Genomic DNA, 22,799 nt, shown 5'->3' on the forward strand with positions numbered 1-22,799 from the left:
TAGATGACTGTGAGCACCCACTTCAGTATTTGCAAGGCACACTATTTCATACACTAGCAAGATTTTACTTAAGGGACGCTGATATAGTTGTCTCCTGTGGTGTTTTGCCCTCAGTCACTTCTATGCTTCATAAGAAAGAAAGCTCTAGTTGTGTGCCATGCAGATCGTGTAGAGGGCTGTCAATATCCCCTCTCCTCCAGCAAAGCCTCACAAACAGTCACAACGATTGTCTTCCAGGACAACTTTGAGTGCCTAAGATAAGGATCAAAGCACCTCTGCTTGCTCCAATGTCTAAATGTCACTGTAGATTAAGAAATTCCCTAGCAAGACCCTAAGATTCACAGTCCAGGACCATTTCAGCAACCCATTACTTTTCTAGGGTCCAAACTTGTTGCAATTCTACAGACCTATACATTGTACCCTTAGAGCCCTTCTCAAGAGCAGGCAGCAACTGTTCCAAATGCTTTCTCCAAATGCAGCTAAACAGAAACAACCTGCAGAGAAAGGTGATCTGCTCCTGGTTCGACCAAGGTGACTTTGCCTTTGTGTGGGGTGGTGGTGGGAGTTTACCTGCTGTGAGACCCTTTTCCTGTAGTTGTGCTCATCCACCAAAGCACTTGGAAAGACAAGGAAAGAGTTCCTCATTCAAAATCCCTCCTCCTGCCTGTGGTGTTTGTGTTTCTAAGGAGTGGTAAATTGGATCTATTTGGGGGGTTCTTTGTGTCTTTGTGAGTCCACACACAGTGATTCCTCTCTCCTATACTACCTTTCCCAGAAAAATTAGAATCATAGTCTACACATCATTTCTTTTATTTTATAAACTTTGATGGTGGGTATGGTTGTTTGTGTACATGTCATTTTGCTTGGATACTTCATGTGTAAAATACCTGCAGAGGCAAGAAGACTGCTGCTGGAAATGGAGGAAGTGAGAAAGAGAAAGGAAGAGGGGGACTATTAATACATTTTAAAGCTTTCTAGTTAAATCCGCTCTTCAAGATAAACAATTGAAAGTGTAATTAGTCGCTGGCCTTGTTATATTAATACTGACTATAACAGTAAAGCATTTGAAATGTTTTGTAAACAATTTATTAATTTATCTAATACAGGGTAATGTGGAACTTTAAAAAACTCTTCTTTTTAAAAAAACAAAGGACAAGATAAATTATATCCCCATGCACATTATTTAAATCACACTTTAAGAACTTTGAAATTTGGATGTCAAAGAACTTAAAAATGCCTGATAGTATCTTAAATAGGAGACATAATCATGTCTAGGTCAAATGAAAAAAATCTACTTATTGGTATATGGCTTGATCCTAAGTAGCTACTTTATAGGGAAAGGGACAAGAATAGGTTCTCTTCACAGAATGCTGCATATATATGAAGGCTAATTTTTGTGAAAAACTAACAAGTGTGTTTGCTTAGTGCCCTGACTGTAGTGACAAGAAAGCTGAATTGGGTATATGTTTTTGACCTACCTTTGTTTATCATTTTCCCTGTTTGGACAAGCTAAGATGCTTTACTTCAAGGTTTTTAAGAATTATGGGATATAGAACAGTATAGACTGTGTAATCTGATTTAGAAAGATTAGTCTCAAGATAGAGTTATAGTGATTCATCTTCTAACTTCACTGTGAACAGGTATCCTAATTCAATATTGGACTGGTCTATTAATAATTCCAGTATTAGAAGAATTAGGGAAGATAGCTAAAATCTTAATTAGCTAGCAAATTTAATTTGGAGGACAGCCTCCACTCCCAGAGAGGCTGCAGCCTTTCTGCAATTCTCAAAGCCACCTCCCCACACCAGAATCTCTAAGACTAAGCTTGATCATTGCTAATTTGTAACTGAATGGGGTACCTGGACTTCTCCAAAGAAACTTTCATACTGTTGCTTATCACTGTCCCACCTTTGTTTCTCAAGCAGGTCATCCAAGTCCTTCTGCCTTACTGTAGCAGATGTACAGCCTTGCCTCCAACAGTGAAGGTGGCAGTTATTGATCTTCATTCTAGTACATATTATGACTTTGGTCTGAATTGGGAATAAGGTGTGATAATGAGGGCTGGACATTCAATGACAGACATCCAGATCTCAGAACCATACCAATCTAAGACAGAGTTACATGCCAAAATAAATGACTGTTGATAACACAACACAGAGCCATGTTTTGTGTGATATATAACACAAACTAGTTGCACGTAGCATCCATAATGGAATTTGATGCTTCAGGAAGATCTAAGATTTCCTAAGGGAGGTGTGGCCTCCAGTCACCATAACTCCCAGGCAAGACTATAGAGCATAAATACATTTTATGCCTCAGTTTAGCACTTTTTAAAATATTATTAACGGGGGGGAGTATAACCTCCTCCAACCTATGCAGGTTCAGACCTTATGCCATTGAGGCAGGGCCACCTGCAGTGCAGCTCCTCAGCTAGTTTCCTTTGATGTGAAACTACCTGCCATCTGCCATGAGGCCAAATTGGTTCTCCAAGATTTTCTGTAGTTAACTGCAATCTGTGAATTTGGTGACTTAGTGCTAAAAGGCTGTGCTGACAACTTGGTATCAGGAAAGCAAGAAACTTGGCATGGCAGAGAATGGGTTTCCCCCTTTATAAGTGAAAACTTTTATTAAATATTTGAGCCTAGATCAGAAAATTGTCTTGGCTCCATTTTTCTCTCACCTATATAGTTCCCCTCTCTTTTCAGCCTCTGTTTGCCTCCCAGGTGAAACACAGTTCAAGTTAGGTAAGGCCTGGTTTCCAACAGTTTTGGTCCTGATCTTTATCACATTGAACACAAGACAGAATTTTACACTAACACTAAAGATATCTGCCTGTGCTTAAAATTCTGATTACAAAACACTTCCTTTAGAAGAGTGGAGTGGTTGATGAACACCAGACACTTACTTAGCAATAGTTGGCCTATGAATTTTGAATAAATTTCTTATTATGTGGAAGATTCAAATTGAATTAAATAGTTTTAAACAAGCTAGGAAGGAAGTAGACATGAAGGAAAAAAATTCTAGAGTAGATCAGTACTAAAACTGAAATAATCTGAGGGTTATCTGTGTGCTAGTGGGGAGGCTAGAGGGAGAGGGAGATGGAGAGGGAGAGGGACAGGGACAGGGACAGGGACAGGGAGAGAGACAGGGACAGGGAGAGGGACTAGGACAGGGACAGGGATATGGACAAGGAAAGGGGGAAGAAGGAGGAGGCAGAGGTAGAGCAGAGGCGGAAATGGAGGTGGAGGTGGAGGCAGTGGCAGACTGAGGACCTAGAATTGCAAGCCACAGAAAGGAGTGTAATTGAGGCATTGTCTCCATAACAACTGAAAGCAACATAACCTAAGGGCATCTGTCAATTTCCTGGACAACTATTCACAAAGCTAATCTTTCAAATTCTAACCAAAATTTTCATAGAATGAGAAGATTGGGATTTCGAAATCAGGTGAACATATTTCTTATTATTCATTAGTATTTTTTACTTAAACTAGCAAAATATATGTATTCATTTTTTTTAATTTCTAATGTATTTCATTATTATTATTATTATTATTATTATTATTATTATTATCATCATTATTTTTGTTATTTTTATTACTAAAAATCAGTTTTTCAGTACAGTTCTTATTTTCCTCCTGGTTCAATTTGGTTAGAATAGTCTCTAATTTTCTCTCATTAATTAAATATGTTGTAACTTCTTTTGCTTTTATGTTGTGAATATAAGTTATGATTGTTAAAAGCCTGTTAAATATACATGATATTTTCTAAAGCTAAAATTCATATATGTTAAAACTGTATTTAAAATCTATTTGTAATATTAACCATGGTAGAAGCAAAAAAATAATCTCAAACAAAGTCCTGTATGAAAGGAAGAAGTGACCAGTTCCTCATTAGGCAGTGACCATTCCATCTCCACAGGAGAATATGCAGTGTAACTGTGGCTTCATAGAATGAATTGGGTAGTGTTACTTCTGTTTCTAATTTGTGGAACACTTTCATGAGAATTGGTATTAGTTCTTCTTTGATGGTCTGATAGAATTCTGCACAAAAGCCATCTAGTCCCAGGGTTGTTTTGGTGGGAGATTATCATGATTGGTTCTATTTCTTAAGGTGTTAAGGTGCTGTTTAGATGGTTTATCTTATGGATTTGGTATATGTCTAGATAATTGCATATTTCACTCGTCTTTCGCAGCGTTTTTTTTTTAATTATTCATTACTTAACTATGAAGTTTATTCATTTCAAGTTTTTTTTTTCCAGGCTGCATTCCATGGAATATCTTTGGCTGAACTGGAATTTGCTCTATAGACGAGACTGACAAGGAATTTAGAGATTTTCCTGCCTCAGCATAATAAGTCCTGGGATTAAATGTGTGTTTGCCCCCATTCCCTGGCACCTAGGAATTAATTTTGAAGACTACTTACATACCTTCATATAGTTCAAACCTTATAATATTACAAAATGGAAGCCTATCACAGTGATTCCTGCTTTTAACCAGAGGATTATGGGTCTTATGAAATCATATCTCTTTTGACTTCTAAGAAAGCCATACATACATAGCCAATTTGAGGCCAGCCAGTGCTAATCAATACATTTTGGCCAAAATGGAAAGAAAAAAAAACACAAGTGAAAGTGCCTTTCTTATTTTAAGAATGGGCTACATTATAATAACACACATACTCAATCACATTCAGACTCACAGAAACAGACAGACACACACAGAAACACACACAGACACAATCAGACAGAAACAGAGAGTGAGACAGAGAGAGAGAGAGAGAGAGAGAGAGAGAGAGAGAGAGAGAGAGAGAGAGAGAGAGAGAGAGAGAGAGAGAGAGAGAGAGAGAGAGAGAGATCCACAGTGTTGGTGTTGGGAATCATAGCCACCTCCTATTTGGTAGCAGCAACTTTGTGTAACAGATAAGTCATCTTTTTAGATATTGGCTCTAATTTTGAATTGGCCAAGAAAAACCTGATACTATGCAGTCTGGAGCTGACATTTGGATTTCATAGGATCCCTGAAAATGGTTTCTGAGCAAGAGAACATAAAGTTTAATCATTCCTGGTGCATCTCACATATCTTCGGCCCAGTCTCCAATTGAGACACACAGAATTTACTGTTGGGGATTTGATAAAGGGGGTTTATTTTTGACAAGAAGCCCCTGAAGGATTACACAAATACAGTTGAAACAACCTTAGTACATGTCAGAGTGTGGTACCTCCCTTCTTTATGCTTCTCAGTGCAGCTTCATTTAGTGTGTTCATTTAGTCCTGGTCAGAACACACAACAGAGCAGAAACAAACATTCTTTTCAATTTTTACACACCTTCTAATTTTTTCTTGTTTTTGTTGTGTATCTTGACAGACCCTTGCAAGCATTAATTTATTCTTAGATGAATTTGGACATTTTGAGTAATGTTCTCTTCCTACACCTTCCTTCTCTCTCCAGTAATGTGGAGAACTTTACATGACTCAGAGTATAAGATCATTGGCTGCTCTTGCAGAGGGTCTGGGATTCAATTCCCAGTGATCATCCTGTGTGTCACAGCCACATGTAAGTCCTGTTCCAGGGGACCTGATACAAGCTAACTTAGGACCTCCATGTAGTCCAGGAATGTTCACATCCAACAAATACACTCCTTCAGGTAAAAATGTCCATCCAATAGAAATAATGAAAAGTATGCTGTTTACCAATTGTCATGTAGAACTTGATTTCCAAATGAACACAAATATTATCAAGAGCAGACTTTAAAGTATGCATGTAGGTCAACCATTGTGATATGTTTGGTACTTATTTTTTCTTTCTTTTCTGTTTTGCATCCCCTAGGACCTCGCATACCTATGACTTGGAGGAAAGTAATCCAGAGTTCTTCCATAGTCTCTGCTTCAGTTTCTGCCTCTACTTACCACTCTGAATCAAGTTCTGTCCTGACTTTCCTAGGTCATGCAATTTACAAGCTGAGACTTGTAAACAGAAAGAAACCATTACCTCCTTTTGTAGTTTTGGGCCCCGATCTTTATCACATTGAAATCAAGACAGGCTTGCATACTTACACTTATGCTATCTGCCTGTGCTTAAACTACTGGTTACAAACAGTTTGTTCAGAACAGTGGAGTGACTGTTCAATGCCAGACAGTTACCTAGACATTGTTGCCCTATGAATTTGGGTTACATCTCTCATTATACTGAAGATTCAAATTCAATCAAATGGTTTTAGTACAAGGTAGAGAGGCAACTTAATGTTCATACAAAACCAATTCCACAGTAGATCAATTCTAAAACTAAACTAACCTGTATGTTATCTCAGCACTAATAAGTAGCAGTGGGACAATCAAAGGCATAGGAAGGTGCAGAGGCAGAGGTTCAGATACAGGCTGAGGTAGAGAATGTAGAGGCAGAAAAAGAAGGAGAGGCAGAGTCACAAGGACAGTCATAGGAAGATTCAGAATCAGAGAATGAGTCAGAATTTGTGGTGTGCATGTACCTGGTGTGTGTCTTTGTAATTCTTGGACATTTTAGGAAGTTACATTAATTCAAGTCCTGAGAGGTGGGGTGATTGGTTACGACAAAGCTATCAGATTGCAACAAGTATACCAAGACATGGTTTCTGTCTAATTGGCCACCCAGACATTTATATACTTATAGGAGTACTTATAAAAGGAGAGATTCCAAGATAATGGCTTTCTTTCTACTGATAAGCCTGCCTCCCCGAGTCTCAGCAAAAAAGTTAATTATGATTCATTAGAAAAGAGCACACACAAGACTGCAGAATCTCAGCCAATACTATTGAGAACACTTTTTTTTTTAAATCACAAAGCCCTCACACAACATTTTAAAAATCCTTTACTGGATTCATCTTCTAAGTATACACTATATGTTATATTTAGTGTATCATAAAATACTAAAGTGGAGTATCTACTTATGCACGCTGAAAGTGTACTTCAAACAGAAAGCATTAATACTGTTACTCCATAGATGAAACATGTTTATGAAGTAACACTAAGGGAGATTTACACACAATATTTGCATTTCATATGAGGTCCCCAGATGAAACTTAATTGCATCAAAACACATGGCACAGCATGGAATAGGTATGACTAATATTAAAATAGTGAACAGCTGAATGCAGGAAGTATGGAATACAGAGTTACTAAGTTTGGTGGAATACTATATTTACATACAACATACATTAGTGAAAAACTCCTGCTGCATTACTTTGCACAAGATTGAGTGTCAAAGCTAGTACATTTTGTCTGGTGTTTGGTGGTTGGTTAAGCAAGTTGCTTGTGGTTTTTTCATATCCATAGTTAAAGAAAAAGCACTAGGAAAAAAATTAGATTCAGAGATTTTCTAATTCCTCTCTCTACCTTTATTTCTGTCCTATCTAGTGTTTTGGAGTATAAAAAGAAGAACCTAGAAAATATCAAACACAAGCTCTAAAAATGAATCTTCCTTGCCCTCCACCAGAAATCATCAACTGTGAAGAAATACACTTCATCTTCTTTATCATAAATTTTAAAAAACTCTCTTCAATAGCTTCTTGACTGGACTGTTTCTTTTTACTTTTGTGTGTGTGTGTGTGTGTGTGTGTGTGTGCCTTGCTGTGCATAATTCCTTCCTGTGTTGCTATCCATTCATGTTTGTGGATTTACTCACAACAAAGCAGATACAGTGCATTGGAGTATCTTTTGCTTTTTTTTGCTTGTTTGTTTGTTTGTTTGTTTGTTTTTGTTTTGTTTTGTATTGTTTTGTTTTTTTTAATTTTCTGGTGGTGGGGAGTGCATCTATGCTTTTTGTTGGGAGCTATTACTGCAATGCTATTGTCCTGATCTCTGAATTGGGTCTCTCCACCTCCCCCGCCCCCATAAGAAAAGAGGGTCAAAAGCAGGCCACAGACTCACTGCTCTGAGAACAACTACAGATTGTTCCAACCCTAAGTCAGTGCTGGATGTCCTGACCTAAAGATGTACCCTGATAACGCCAAGTTCCTGCTTCCACCAGTAGTCGCCAAAAGAAAAATTTCCGCTGCCCCTTCCTTCCTGCTGAGAAGTACTTCCTCTCCCCCCCCCACCCTGCTGCCCCATCCCTCCTGCTGAGGTGCATTGCTTCTGCCCCATTTCTCCTGCTGAAAGGCACTTCCCCTTTTGCTTGTGCATTTAAACCTTGGTCATGGCTAATACATTGGGGTCCTGATGTAATTCAGAACATTTCCATATCTTTGTTCGCACAATATCCTCATCTCTCTCTACACCCCATTTATTTCTTAAGAGAAAGTCCTGTCGAGACCCTCGAATAACTGGACCTGCTGGACGGGTCAGCTTTTGAAGTTACAAATCAAATACTACCATTGAGTGACAAATCTACCTTAGACAGGGTTTTGAATATTTTAACAGAAAGTGTTTCTCTCTTTATTACTAAGAAATTATAATCTTGTTTTTCTTGTACTCATGAACTGTTACAGAATTTTTAGGTCCATTTATACCAATTTTATGCAGACACTAAGCAATGTCAACCCATTGCTGACATTTTTTTATTGATAATGCAATTTGATCAATACATGAGTTCTTGTTTCTGCCTTGTGTCTGATTGTGTTTTCTTGAAGACTTGTATCTTATGGGCTATAACAAAAACTTGTAATGCTTGTAATGTACAGTTGAGGAGGGTGGTCTGGAGACTCGGGGGGTATTTCTGTGTATAGAATGAATGCCAAGTGCCTGGTGTTAAATCAGGGAAATGTTGCTCCTTAGGCTACATGCTCACCGTTTTGTGTTCATACATTTGGGGACAATATTTTTCAGTACCACAGAGCAAACGTTACAGGTACTTACTTTTTAAACTGTCAGTAATCACCAAATCTGAAATCTGGGCCTTGGACCACGCTGTTCTCTCAAAGCTAGTCAGAAAATGCTTAGCCATATGAGCCCAATCCTTGCTTTTTATCCTTAGAGTGGAGGAAAACTGGTCTTTCCTGTAAGGGTTTTGCAATTAGAGATTCTGGTGTCAGCAGAGCTTACATGACCCCTATTGAGGTTGATCATTTGTAATAGCAAGGGAAATGTGGGAGGATCATTACCCTGATGGCTCAAAATAAGTCTAGAACACACTGCATTCTTCCCCCTTGTGGGTGCCATCCCTGTCACATTTTGAAGAGAAACAGTGCTCCTCCAGGAAGCTGGAGGAAATTGGCCTGTATTCCTTTGGATGCTGTTAGACCCAGCCTCTAGGTCTGGACTGACTATCATTAAGGCCCCTGTCCCTGCTGTTCTCTCAGTTCTCCACAAAACAAGAGACTCTCTTTAGCTTTTGTGCTGAGTGATGTCAGCCCTGCTTCTCATATACTGATTAACTAGGCTATTTGGGCCTTAGAAGAATGTCTTTTTCTCAACTATCTATTTACCAGGTAAACTGTCAGTGAGAATGGTGAGACATCTATTCTTGGCAAGGTTACCATAATTAAGGGCAGGGAATATGAAGATAATGCAGACTTATTGATATATTCCCAAAGTCTAGATTTAATTGACACTCTAATGACTTGCACAAGAAACATGAGATTGTGGGTTGACTTCAAAGTGTAACATATGAGGTCCATATAGAAAATCAGGAGATGACTGTTGAGAACAGCACTGGGCTTTAAAGAATTTGTTCTACCATGACTTTCCCAATATTTCACCATCTTAATAAGTATGTTGTGAAGGCAGGAGATGGTGTAAGAGTGTTCTCATCAGCATCTAGGTCCCATGGATGCTTGTACACTCTGTCACTTCAAGATATCTATGGCACAGTGGTACCTGATTAACGAAGAAGCCTTTGTAGTGCCACAGAGCAGCAAATAGTGGCCTAGAAGCAGGAAGTAGGAAGGTTGACCATGGCCCTCCTTTTAGGATTTACACTTTAAAGCTGAGACACACTGTAAAACACACATGTTTCTGACATTTAGCCCATGGAATGTACAGAGAATATCTCGGTCGATTGGTATGATGGTTTTAGACATGACTGAAAATGCGTTTATGTTAATCTGAGTGTGCTAGTAATCTTATGCCAACTTGTGAAAATCTAGAGTCACCTATGAAGAGGAAACATCAAATAGGATCTCCCTACATTAGATGGGTCTATAGGCATGCTTTTTGGATTAAAAAAAGTATATATTAATTTAATTTTTTTCATGTAATATGGGTTGAACAAATTCTTTCCCTACTTTATATCCCTACCATTCAACTCAGAGACACTGTGAAACTTATAGAAGTCATGGACCAAATGGATTTAACAGATACATTTGGAACATCTCTCCCTAAGACAAGAACACACATGGTATGCACTCACTGCTACGTGGATATTAGACAAAGAACACGGAATACCCATGATATTATACAGTAAATATCTGCACCGAAGCTGTACCCATACTGTATTCATATCATCACGAATCAGTATGCACAGTTCTCAGTACTGTGCATCTCCTAAAGGAGTATTGCCAACAGCAGATTTAGCAAGGCCTCAACAAGAATTATACCACTGGTAACATCACAATTTGTGGCTTTTAGGCTAAATTAGGAGCTGGAGGTCATCCTCCTCATCTCTGTTATTCCCACAGCCTGAGGAAATTAGGGGAGCTTGCAATAACAGCAAGGATGGAGAACCAGAGACCAGCAAAGGGACTAAGACCATCTATCAGAATAAAAACCAATCTCTTCTAATATTTGAAATATCTGCCTTCCTAGCCCTTCTAATAAACCTATTTTTCAAATCAGACCTAAAGCCAAAATGTATGGTAGAATGTCTTTAGAATGAAAATAGCAGTTGCCACCTTAAGCCTTTGTTTGCAGGGATGCACTCCCCCTGCAGTCTGATTGGAGGATGTTGATTGACCTGCTTAAGAAAAAGAGACCCAGACAATGAGAAAGTAGCAATGCAAAGCTTCTTTTGGGGAAGTCCAGATACTTTATTCAGTTGCAAATTGCAAAGTTCTGAGAGTAGCAAGAAAACAGCTTTTCTGGGAGGCTGAGTCCCCAACTAAATTCTATGCAAAAGAGGAATTTTAGTTCTCAGAGTGATACTTATAAGAAGATTCAGGATCTGTGTTCAGCTAACAAATTAATCTCTTGGGCAGCCTCTGTGCTCCATCTTCACATGAAAAAACGCAAACCGAGCTCCTTCCCCAGATTCGAATCGGATCTGGAACCTTACATTCCTTAGTTAGTGTGTCCTTTCATTTTATCAATGCATAAGAATTAGAAGTAACTGGATGCCAGTGGTGATCTGCTGCAGACTGACCTTTAATATCAGTTTGCAAAAAATTTAGATCAAATAAAGTAAAGGCAAGATGCGCCTTTGGTGACCTTGGGGGATATAACTGCCACTGTTTTGTCATAAAAGGCCAATTCTTTAAGGTCTGATGAGCACATTGAACTATTCCGTTTCCATGGGCTTATAAGGAATTCAAGTTTTATGTTTGATTCCAAATTCCTTACAGAATGAAATAAAATTTTTACTAGAATAGGATAGCCCATTATCTGTTTTGATATGTTTAGGCAATCCTATTGCATTAAATGCTTGTGGGCAATGATCAATTACGTTTTTAGAAACCTTTCCTTTATGGAGAAAAGCAGAAAAAAGCAAAATGAAATCCTGAACAAGTATCGATACAAACATGTTCATATTTTAGTTTTCCAAATTCTGCATAATGGGTTATATCCATTTGCCAAATATGATTAGACATAAGGCCTCTAGAATTGACTTATAAATGTGGCACTGGAGATAATGAAATACATTTAGGACATTGCTTTACAATCATTTCGCTTGTTCTTTAGTGATCTTATGTCTTGTGTGTGTGTGTGTGTGTGTGTGTGTGTGTGTGTGTGTGTGTGTGTGTGTTTGTGGGTATGTTATTAAAATAAAAGTTAAAAAAAAAGCTTTCAAATTTTGTAAGAAAAAAAGCTGAGAAAACTGTGCTGAGAAAGCAATCCAATAAGCAGCCTTTCTCCATGTACCCTGCCTATACTCCTACATGTGTCCTGTCTTGATTTCACTCAGTGATGGAGTGCAATATAGAAATATAATACAAACTAAGCCTTTTTTCAAAGGGAAGGGAGGAGATGGTGGATGGGTTGGGGATTTGTTGAATGGAAAATGGGAAAGGAGCTATCATTTAAAATGTAAATAAATCCCAAAATTAATGAAAGACAATATGTCCTATGCAGAAATCCAAAATGACCACATAAAACTGCTCACATACTATCTCCTAAGCTCAAATGTGTAAGGCTTGGACATGCATGACTTCCATCTGTGCCTGCAGGCCACTGAAATCCGCAACAACTATGTGGATATCTACCCTGACTTCCTGGCACAGATGCTCCCCAAAATGAAGTGGGCAGTGATTATGCAGGGAGCAGTCACCTCAATCTTGGCTGAGGTACTTAAAGATCCAACTGAAAGCTATTAACAGGACGACACGTTTTTTAGGAAGATGTACCCACATGTGGCTTGAGATTGATGTATTGGATGGTACCCTGCAGTTCTCAGAATCTGGACATCTTTTCCCTATAAGCTGCAGGATCCCCAATATGGTGTTGAATGATAAGGATACAGAGATATAAACTTGTTAGCCACCACACTGTGAGGTGGGAGAGGGTGCACAGGTGAAGGAACACCCTCATTGAAGCAGAGGGACAGAGGATATGATAGGGGGTTTCTGGATGAGTGGGAAACTGGGAAAGAATACAACATTTGAAATGTAAGTTAAAATATATGTAATTAAAAAAAAAAGACCAACCAAATAATGCAAAGTGAGGGGCCCATCGCTGCCACCGAATATGTAGCAAATGATGGACTAGATGGACACAGTGAGAGGAGGGGATCCTGGTCCTGAGAGACTCTATACCTCAGTGTAAGGGAATGGCAGGACAGGGAAGCAGGAGTGCTTAGGTTGGTCAGTAGGAGGAGGAGGGACATGTTATTGCGTTTTTAGAGGGGAAAACTTGAAATGGGATAACATTTAAAATGTCAATATAGAAAATATCTAATAAAATAAAATAATAAAATAAACAACATTGGGAACAATAAGTTAATAGCAGAATAAAAAAAAAAATCAAAGAAGCTGGGTGTGGTGTTGTAAGCCTTTATTCCCTGGACTTGGTAGGAAGAGGCAGGCAAATTTATGAGTTCAAGGCCAGCCAGGTTTTCAGAATGAGTTCTACAACAGCCAGGCCTACACAGAGAAAACCTGCCTCAAAAAAAAATAAAATAAAATAAGAAAGAAAGATAGTAAGAAAGAAAGAAAGAAAGAAAGAAAGAAAGAAAGAAAGAAAGAAAGAAAGAAAGAAAGAAAGAAAGAAAGAAAGAAAGAAAGAAAGAGCAAAGCACCAAAGCACTCATGTGCATGCACTGGTTCCAAAGACAGCCCTTTCCAAATGATACAACAGCACATGTTTTCACAAAATGGATTCTGAACATGTCCTCAGATTGTTCCTTTGACTATACTACTAGGTTATTCCCCTCATGGTGACAAGAAACAAAAGGAAGCAAGATATTAGTCTGAAGCAGATATCAGACTGATGCCAAGACCAGCCTATGACTCCATTATGCTTTCTGTTTTCAAACATCCAGAGAGTGGTTCTCAACCTTTCTAATGCTACAGTTCCTTCATATATATTCTTCCTCATGCTTGGTGAGCCCTTACATAGAATTATTTTTTTCCTACTTCATAACTATAATTTCCTACTGTTATAAATCCTAACATAAATACCTGACATAAAGATAGTCCTAGACAACTCCCATGAAAGTGTCACAAGGACTTAGAACTTATAGGTTGCCATTCACAGTGCCAGGAAATACTAGTAAGACTAGCCAGCTCCTTGATTTTTACACTTTCTGCCTTCCAGAACTGTACTAGGATAGATGTGATCTATTTTAGTTGTCTAATCATGTGATCATCTGGAGTTGTCTAAGACTATCTTTATGTCAGGTATGTATGTTAGGATTTATAACAGTAGGAAATTATAGTTATGAAGTAGGAAAAAATAATTTAATGTAGGGGTTCACCAAGCATAAGGAAGAATATATATGAAGGAACTTGGAAACACACATACCCAAGAGGATGATGGAGTCTATTTTTCCTGTCCTGGAATCTTAGCAGGGATGAGTCAGCTCTAATGAAATAGATGAGAAAGGTTACTGGATGAATTCCTACTCAAAGTCATTGGAGACAACAGCAAATCTGTTTTGTCCGAATGGAGAATGGATGAGGATTTGTGCTCCATTAAAAAGGTCAATAAATTGACTAATTTGATTCCTGCCTGTATATTTGTGTGTGCTTTGTACTTTTTTCTGCTTTGTGTTGTGCTCTGTGTTCTTGATTATTACCTCTAGGGTCCTTACCATACTTGCAAAATGAAATATTTCTCAGTAGGAAAAGCTCTCATTTTTTTCCTCTGTATACAATATGATTCTTTAAAAAATAAGTTTTTGATTCCTTTGTACTAATAGTAAGATCAAAATTTCTGGGAAGACACTTTTCATTGACAATACAGTTTTTCATTCAATAGATTCAGATTACTGTCCCCCCAAATCCTTCTACAACCTCTCCACTTCTCGACCCACCCAAATTCACACTTTTTCTTTCTCCCTTTATTAAAATACAAACAGGCATCTAAATAATAATGATACTATTAATGATACTAATAACAATAATAATGAAGATTAAGATACAAAATAAACAAATGAACCAGAACAGAACAAAGCAAACATAATAAAAAAGAGGCAAAGAAAAAGCACAAGAAATATACATGTAGACACAGAGACATATATGTTCACAAACACTCAGAAATCCCATAAAAACAAAAAAAAAACTGCAAACCATAATATATAAACAAAGGACCCTTAAGGTATTCTTTAAAGAACCCTGCCAATACCTTATTATATAAAGGACCTCCAAGATTATTATCCAGTTTGATTTTCATTTGCCAGGCAATGCTGAACTAGAGACTTAGATTTAAGCATGGTTTGCATACCCAGTGATACCCTAGTGGAAATTTGAATGTTTTCCTTTCCAAGCTACAAACTAGAAATAACTTCTGAGATAAAGATAGTGGCATGCACGCCCTTCCCTCTCATTGCTTGGGCTCTTTCTATCTCAGACCTTGCAGGCGCTGTGCATACAGATACTGCTACAAACACATTTAGTTCAATGCAACTGATAGTAGAAGGCCTTGGGTGAGAGTTTTAACCACTTCGACCTATGGGAGTGATAGGATGATAAGAAATATCAATGGCTCATTTATACTTGGTTGCTTCATTTTCTATACTCATGCTGGTTTGCAGCATGACCACCTTCATAGTCTCTGTGGGTTTTGACATGATGAATGAACAGGCAATCTTCAGAGGATGTAAAGAATTAAAGCTCAAGGAATGTATGAGGTGGCCCACTAGCCACTCAAGTAAGGTTACTAGCCACTCAAGACCGCGTACCTGAACTTCATCTCTGAAATAATATACATGGTAGAAGAAGAGGATTGTCTCTTCCACACTGTCCTGCAATCTCTACACATGTGCAGTGGTTTGTGCACAGTTACACACATATGTACTTAATCAAACACATGTACCCATAATGTAAGTACATTAAAATGTATAAAATCATATAAAAACAAGCAGACCTTCTATTGGAAGTTTCAGAGAGACTACATTTATAGGATTTGGAGCTTGTTTGTTTCCTACCAACCTCCCATGCAGAAGGGAGGTTTTACATCTACTTTCGCACGACTAAGACTTCGCTTGAAGCACTTGCCTGGGATTCCTGTAGATTTGGTTTTTCTCGCCACATATGAAGAAATCTCTGTGTATTTTGAGTGCCCTAGATGCTGCTGAACTGAAAAATGCACATGCAACACAGACTTCCCACAATTGCTGAAGGCAGGCCCTCCTTTCTTTCTTTTACTGTAGAAGTAACTTTTCCATTTTCTAAACAACAGACAGTAGTAGTTTCCTTCCTAACACAAATGTCTCTGGTTTAGTTAAATAGATTTATTAGCTTCAAATCAGACAATACCATGCAAGTTCATTTTCAGAAGGGTTAAGTGGAATTGAATTTGTGTTGTGTATTACTAACTGAGAGGCCAATTTATAACCACAGAGCACTTTGAGTTGAGTGGAAATAATATTTTTACAATTATAAAATGCATAAAATTCCGTACCAAATTTTTATCAAACTTGCTTTATATGTAAGATAAATCAAAAATTAACAGACAACTACAAACAGTTAAAGCATACAACATGGCAATAAATTAAACGAAAATGCTAATTTAGAAGTGGGAGAAGATAAGCTTTTATGGAATCTGTTTAATTGTATAAGAAAGAGAAACATCACTTTTCTTCACATGCTCAGAATTTAAGAGGGGGAAAAGATCCATGTCATAATCCAGTTCTATGTACACAAAATTAAGCAAGATCCTCATAATTAATGTGTGAGTACACAATGCCTGACTCAAATTCTATCATAGACGCTCAAGTCCTGTCACTGCAGGCTCATCAGTCTCACTGTATTATTGTTATTATTATTATTATTATTATTATTATTATTATTATTATTATTATTATTATTATTTATTAATTGCTGTTGTTTTTCTTTTTGTTATAATTACATAATTTAAATTTAAAATTTATTAAATTTCAGTAGATAATATTCAAGAAATGTTTAAAACTTTTAATATTGACCAGGGACAAATGACTCTGCACTAAAAAACTAGATCTCATTCCCCATATTATTATCTGTTAACAGTGTGCTCAAGAAGATCTGAGACCTAACAAAGTTGTCCTTTAGTTCCTCATTTTGCTCACATCAGCATCTGTAAACCATTGCCAAGTTCAGAGGCTAAGAATCTGCATAGTATCTTTCACAGACCAAGTCCTCATCGATGACAGAAACTGTGGCTATGTACTGTGTTTATACTTTATTCCTCATGATGAAGGAACAGCTGAAAGCAAGAAACTGATGCTCTAAAGGGCTTACCAAGAAACTTCCCTGGACAATATTGGTATGAATTAGTACAATTTGACTAAAAGAGCACTTTGTCCACCAGGCTTGGAAGATGTAGAAAATGTAAAAATATTAAAGAGAAAAATGTAAAGCTGTACTTGTAATATAGTTAAAACATCCATGGAAGGAGTTACAGAGACAAAATTTGGAGCTGTAACGAAAAGATGGAGCATCTAGTGATTGCCATATCCACGGATACATCCCATAATTAGCTTCCAAACGCTGACACCATTGCATACACTAGCAAGATTTTGCTGAAAGGATCCAGATATAGCTGTCTCTTGTAAGACTATGCTGAGGCCTAGCAAACACAGAAGTGGATGCTCACAGTTACCTATTGGAATGGGTCAAACGGCCCCCAATGCAGGAGCTAGAGAAAGTACCCAAGGGGCTAAAGGGAACTGCAACCCTATAGGTGGAACAACAATATGAACTAATCAGTACCCCAGAGCTCTTGTCTCTAGCTGCATATGTATCAAAAGATGGCCTAGTGAGCCATCACAGGAAAGAGAGGCCCTTTGGACTTGCAAACTTTATATGCTCCAGTACAGGGGGACGCCAGGGCCAAAAACGGGGAGTGGGTGGGTAGGGGAGTGGGGGGATGGGTATGGGCAATTTTGGGATAGCATTGGAAATGTAAACGAGGAAAATACCTAATTAATTAAAAGAGAAATAAAAAAGAGTTTATGGTTAATGAGGGTAAATTTTTGTTAAGATTTGTTCACATAGCCTGTCTTCCACTTAGCTCTATTTCCATAGCCAATGGAATGAAATTCTGCCAGGCCTTGTCTATCATCAATATGAGTGGATGTGCAACTACAATAGCCAAAACTAGAAGTTATCATGGAAGATCTCTTTTCTGAAAAAAAATTGAGGAAGAGTGGATTGGGGTAGCAGAAGTGGAGGAGAAGTCAGGGAGCAGAGAAGAGAAGGAATACTAGGTTTGGGATGTTGATTGATTAACTAATTTAAAAAAATCAGCTCCAGGACAGTTTATTTTCTGGTGTTAGAGAAAACTCATCTCAACAATTATTATTAAGGAGAATTTTATTATCTGAGATCCTACAGTGAATTTGTATTGGTGTTTGTGTCTGTGTCTGTGTGTCTTGGTGTGTGAACCTACTATGTTGCTTAAAGTAGCTAGCAAAATATAATTTGTCTTTCATGAACTCACAAGCCAGGATTCACTTCTCTGACTACATGGCCATCTTAAGAAGTATCCTCCTGACCAAGCAGTTGTTATTTCTACATAAACCTGGGATTCAATCTACCCTGCTTCTAATTGGGACCAAATGTATAAGCCACATGTCTTTCTCTGCCAGACTACTAGTGGATGAGACCCTCGAGTATCAGATGCATACCATGTTGGAGAGGGTACAGAAGCTCCCATGCACTGACCTTATCAATAAATTAATGCTCAAACTTTTCTATAGAGAAAACTGCTATACTCATTTAAAATTAAGAAATCACAAATTGTACATCCCTTTAGGCACAGGAGTGGTATGCAATCATTTAAAAATTCCAGTGTGTGTAATAAAAGCCAAAATAATCAAAGTCACTTTACTGCTCTCTTTTACTTCCACAGAGATGGATAACTAGTATGGACAGTGAGATCTGTAAGTGGACTTCAAATGCTTACAAGTTTCTTAGGTTTGTGTTGGCTTTCCGGTCTTCTTGTGTTCCCCAAGCTTCCATGAAAATAGACAATGTCAAGGGAGAGACTGAAGTGACAACTACCATGGTAACACTGAAGGAAGACACAGTCTTGTGTTCTTGTTCATAAATTTACCTGAATCTTTGTTTTGGTATTGTATGACGGTCAACATTATAGCCACTGAATCTATGCCATGAATATTAATTCTTTCTGACTTCAAGGGCCCTAATAGCATTTTACATCTCTTCTGAGAAAAGTGAAGAATTAAATCATAGTCCATGGTACCTGAAACCAGAGGATAGTGTCTAAGAAAACATTGCTATGGACACAGATGTCAAACAAAAACATAGGTTGGATACAAATGTCAAACAAATACTCATTTCTTTTATTCCTAATACAAAAAAAAAATTGTGTGGATAACACAGATAATGAAAGACAGTGGGAAGCAACTTATTATTCTATTTTATCTTTTTTTTTATATGAAACATAACTCTGCCAAATTTTCTAGATTTTAAACATTCTTTACATTCTGTCCCTGCAATATGCTAATTTTCCTTAGCTTGGAAATTCTGTCTGAGTTTTTTGACTAAGTGAGGGTGCATGTGTGTGTGTGTGTGTGTGTGTGTGTGTGTGTGTGTGATATGTATTCAGGGTCCAAAGAGACCAGAAGACCTAGAGATACAAGTAAGTTTTTATTCTTGTTTTCTGACACGTTCTGGTGTCTTAGAAGCCTTGATTGTCTGTTAAACATTTTCTCACACAGGTTACATGTATAGGGATGGTCAGCAATGTGGGTCAGCTGGTGCTTAATGAGGTGAAATTTCTGAAGGAATGGCCTCCCACATTCAATACAGTTAAACAGGATTCTCTCCTGTATAAAATCATTGATGTTCAACTAAATTTGTATTATGATTAAAGGTTTCTGGCACCAGGAACACTGATGTAGTTTTATTTTTTAGTGAGTCAGATAATGTATTTTAAAATCTGAACGGTATTTTTCTGCGTGTGAGGGTGCATGTGTGTGTGTGTGTGTGTGTGATATGTATTCAGGGTCTAAAGAGACCGGAAGACCTAGAGATACAAGTAAGTTTTTTTTTTGATCTTTTTTTTTTTTGTTTTGTTTTGTTTTCTAGACAAAGTTTGTTTGTTTACCCCTGGCTTTCCCAAAACTCACTCTGTAGATCATGGTGGCCTCAAACTCAGAAATTCGTCTGCCTATGCCCCCAACCCCCAAATGCTGAGATTGAAGACCTGTTCCCTCACTGCCTGGCATTAGACAGTTTTTTTGTTAAACTATATTTGGTGCTATAAACAGAACGGGAATTTTAACATGTACTGTTCAAGAATTGAGCCATCTCTTTCTTCACAATGCAAAGAATAACAAGAATGAATAAAGTAGAAAAAATATTGTGTAATAGATATGAGGGCTTATCTATAATTGTTTAAGAGTTAAATAATAACAACAAAAAGTCAAACAGCTCAGTCTGGACATATGTATACAAATTGCAAAGTAACTTTCAACAAAATACACAAGCAATTCAATGAAGGAAGGCTATAAATGTCAATAAATTATGGGGAGCCAATTGGACAATGTGATGAGTGTTCTTGGTTTTGAACTTTACTGCATCAAGAATTAATTAAAATCCAACTGACTGAGCAAGACGTTAAAGGATTTTTTTTCTTAATACTTTGAAATGGCAAGCTCCATTTTGAATCTGAATCTTTCAAGTGGGAAAAGTCACCTTAAACCTGGCACACACTTATATAAATGTTCTGCAACCTATATGAAAGACGTGGAAGAAGAAAGTTTGTTTTCTTTGCCTGTTTGCCCTCATTGGGAAGCCCATTCCTTCACTGTCAATACAGGCCATTTTCAGTATTCCATAATACACTGGAGACTACCTGAGACAATCCACCTCATTGACTGAATAACTATTATGTTCTTAGAATATCAGTTGGTAGACAGCTATTGTTGGATCACACCCTGTAATTCACTTTAAAGTCTATTTAAACTACATTTAAAGTATATTATATAACAAAATATTATAAATGATAAAATATATTACATATAAAATAAATTATATATAATATATACACCATAGTTTTATAACATTATGCATATATGTAATTTGTGCTGTATGTTTTGTTTCACCCGAGAGCAGTGACACATAATAGGTAAAAGAGTAAGCCTCACACTCAATCTCAACTTCATACTGTATGTAAAATAATTCACAAGGGCATGGACTTAATGTAAGAACAAAATAAAAGATTTAGGAAAATTGGAGTATATGTATGATTAATAGAGTTAAGAGTTCTAGATTTCATGGAAGAAATATTCATTCTAAGAGAAATAATTGATCCTCACTAAAATTAAGAACTTTCACACTGAGCTGGATGATGGTGGTGCATGTTTTAAACCCAGAACTTGGGAGACAAAGGCAGGTGAGTTTGTGGTAAACCTGCTGTACAGATTGATCTTGAAGACAGCCAGGGTTATGCAGAGAAATTGTATCTTTAAAAAACAAAGAAAACAAATAACCCAAAAAAAAATAACATAGAAATTTTTTTTTCTGTAGCAGTTCCTGCTTCAACAGTGAAGAAGCAATCTAAATCAATTATAACCCAAAAGGTAATATCTCCCAGGGTGTATTTTTCACCATTACAGTCCAGGTTACACAATGTATACACAAAGGAAATGAGTTATAGTTAATCAGTTAACCTAGACAGGTGGTTTAGCTTGTAGATGACCAGCATTACAACACTGTAGAGTGTCTTCTTCGATGGGTTAGCATAGCCCATTCTTTCTCAGATAAATGCATTTGTATATCGTCAAATATTAACATTCCTGAAGAAGAGAAAGGACTTGAATTTAATACTGAGGCAGAAGCAGTTGTTGTACCTGTCTGTGAATCATGGCAGGCTGCATGCTGAGGAAATTATCAGTAAGGAATTTAGGTAGAGAAACTGAGGTGACCAGCGGTAGGCAAGTGGCCCAGATAATTGGTTGTAAAATATCCAGTTTCCACTCTGACCCTGACAAGTCTAGTCGCCTGGAGATCAGTAAGGTTGAATGTACCAGAGAACACTAGTGGTCTTAGCAGCAGGAAAAATCTAAAATGAGACTGGCTGAATTCAAAAGGGAAATGTTAAAATAAAATAAAACAATAACAAAAAGCAATCTGACTTTCTCCAGCCCCTCTATGGTCCAGTAGCCTCCTTGGCTATTTAACACCAACAAACCACTAGTAAACACTAGTGTTGGGCAGATTTGTGTGTTGCTGTAAAGCTGCCTTGATAATTTGCTTTCTTGGGTGTTATCCTTCATGAAGTTATTTCTCTCTTTTCCTTCTCTGTAAAATATATAAGACTAAGCTTAAAAGCATTTTCTGAAGTGATACATGAGTCCCACCCTCTCTATATAAGATCTGGTTACCATGAGTCAGCCAAAATAAACTCTGCCTGACATTCTTAGGTATGATTCTGAAAGAGGTGTTTTCTGTTGTCACTGGGGTGTCACTTAGTTCCCCATTCACTAGCAGCACCTAGAACATGGCACTAGGGTACAAAGGCCAGTGGAAGTCCTCCTCTCTCAACTCATGGATGTATTTTCATAAAAAGATATTAATACCAGCATCTATTCCACCTCTAGAGAACATGAATGCTAGCCTAGGCTCCTATACCTAACAAAACTCTCAATCACCATAGACGGAGAAAACAATATATTCCACGACAAAGCCAATTTTACACATAATCTTTCCTTAAATCCACCCCTACAAAGAATAATAGGTGAAAAACAACAACACAAGGAGTGAAACTACACCATAGAAGAAACAAGAAAGTAATCTTACAACAAATCCACAAACACATGCTTCCACCTCTAAGAATAAAACTAATAGAAAGTAACAATCACTTTACCTTAATAAAAAAAAAAAAAACTAAAACAATAAAGCAAAACCTAAAACCCTAAAAAACCAAAATGTAAATGTCAAATGTAAGTGGATCAAGGAGCTCCACATAAAATCATACTGAAACTTGTAGAGGAGAAAATGAGGAAAAGCCTCAAAGATATGGGAACAGGGGAAAAATTCCTGAATAAAAGACAAATGGCTTGAATTGTAAGATT

The sequence above is a fragment of the Mus musculus genome, chromosome Y (assembly GCF_000001635.26).
Source record: "Mus musculus strain C57BL/6J chromosome Y, GRCm38.p6 C57BL/6J".
Taxonomy (NCBI): Eukaryota; Metazoa; Chordata; class Mammalia; order Rodentia; family Muridae; genus Mus; species Mus musculus.